The 2,249-nt window shown below is 37.9% G+C and overlaps 1 non-coding gene across 1 annotated transcript; it reads right to left on the reverse strand.

Moving 5' to 3' along the window:
- Positions 1 to 478: 478 nt before the first annotated feature.
- Positions 479 to 551, reverse strand: Trnav-aac (transfer RNA valine (anticodon AAC)). The gene has a single exon. It is a non-coding gene; the product is annotated as a tRNA-Val (tRNA).
- Between the last annotated feature and the right edge of the window lie 1,698 nt (positions 552 to 2,249).

Consider the following 2,249-nt stretch of genomic DNA (forward strand, 5'->3'; position numbering starts at 1 on the left):
ATACTCACTTTGATGTAGTATTTGACCAGCTTCCATGTGTAGGCTATTACTTCCATGATTATAGATAGTGCATCTATTAAAAAAACAAATTCACCCCAATATTGTTCAGTTTTGTAATTGTGATTATTTTTCCAAGTGTAAGGATACTTTATTGGTGCAGTATATGTATGAAAGGCAAAATAATCAGACATATAAATTAGCTACATGTATTTTCATCAGTGGGGCTTCAGCTTTGTCAATAATGTTGTTTCCTAATTTGTTTGCCCAAATTTTTCATTTCAGAAATACCTAATGACAATTTTAACGACTTTCGTTGATCACTGAATGGGACATTAGAGGGCAGTAATAAGTGACATAGGCCCTACATGTTACAGGGGAAAGAAGAATTACGCATCGCACACTAGCACAATTAAACATGAATTTACAAATGGAAACATTACATGCATAGGCAGATACACCAGAGTAAAAACTCCGGACATACCTGCCCGGGGACTCGAACCCTAGACCTCTCGCTTGTTGGGCGAGCGCTCTTACCACTGAGCTACACAGACTGTCCCAGGACTCAAGTCTGGTACTTATGGATATGAGCAGTCATGCGGGGTAAACAGTACAAACAACACATTACATACCAATGTACGAGATCAATTAATGATGCTTACCCGCCGGCCTAGGCTGCGTTCACATAGAAGTATACTATTCGGGTATACGGTGCACGTTTTACAGGTGCACGCGTATATAGTTCAATCGAGCAAGGCAATTTCATAGTACCGGGTCACATAAGGCTACGATCGCATAGAAGTATACTATTCGGGTATACGATGCACGTTTTGCAGGTGCACGCGTATAGATTAAATCGAGCAAGGTAATTTCATAGTACCGGGTCACATAAGAGCTATTCGAAAAGGCCGTATACCTGCGTATAGTATAGTATAGTGGGAATCGCGCGTGTTCGATTTTAGTGCAGCGTATACCGTCCAAATTTTAAAAACCTAAACCATATGTGGGCAAATTAATTTTTTTAATAGATACACTATCTAATTCTGCACATTATGACACCTCATTGAATGCAATGTGACCTCAAGAAGTAAAGTTACAAGCATTTGTTAAGACGAAGAAAATGGGTAAACTGACATACTCGCTATTCGCTATACGAAATACGCTCATTCGATCAGGCTGAGTTCACATAGTATACTCCTATATGAACTCAGCCTGATCGAATGAGCGTATTTCGTATAGCGAATACCGTATACCGTATACTTCTATGTGAACTCAGCCTAATGACATACATGGGTATACGTAAATTATGTGTTTTACAGAAGCGATGTGCTAGAATAATATTGCGTGCCAACTACCTTACGTCTTCTGATATAATGTTTCCTATATTATTAGGATGGGAATCACTTCCGAATCGGGCAATGTATTTCAAATCACTGTTAAAGGAGGTCTCCGGCAATGATAACATTATGCCTTATGTTAGAAAAATAATTATCAAGCACGAATCACGTGTTTTTATTTAAAACAAACTCATATTGACCATAAAAACTAAAAAAACAAAAAACAAAAACAGTCGGCTCTCAGCACGCGATATTCAAAATTCCCGCGCCGAAATTGTCTCAAGTGCAATGACGTAATGGTTATTTGTGCTCAATTGTCGTCAGCCTTCATTATGAGGGCGCACCACCAAATCACTCCACGATTTATGTACCAGTGAAATTCGGTTAAAATAGTCCACCGCTTATTTCAGCTTGTTGCGGCTTTATTTTCTATAGATATTGTCAAAATTCGCTCGTTTTCAGCTCATTTGCTTCCGACAAGTGTCTGCATGAAAGAATCTGAGAAAAAATCCCAATATTTTATTTCAGAGGTGAAGTTTTGGCGCGAATTTGAACAACGTCCGGTTTCAAAAATTGAGTGATTTTTTAGGGTTAAATTTGCACCTTTTTTCTTTGCGGCCAAATAGCAAAAAAAAGTAGATGGTCACCAATATATTCTGTTAAAAGAATAATATTCTACACGTGATAAGCTTTAATTTGATACCAAACTTTTGATCTATATTACGTTTTTGCAGTGACAAAACGCCATCCAAACGTGCGTATTTTCCCGTGTTATCCAATGGCGCAATCATTGGTGGTGCGCTCTCTTATAAGCGGCTTTTAAAGTGTGTTGCTATGTACGCGCATTTTTACAAAAAGAACATAGAATAAGGGCGGAAATCTTAATAAATCATTTTATTTCATTCGCAAATGCTT

Source organism: Amphiura filiformis, chromosome 19, assembly GCF_039555335.1.
Source record: "Amphiura filiformis chromosome 19, Afil_fr2py, whole genome shotgun sequence".
NCBI classification, from domain to species: domain Eukaryota; kingdom Metazoa; phylum Echinodermata; class Ophiuroidea; order Amphilepidida; family Amphiuridae; genus Amphiura; species Amphiura filiformis.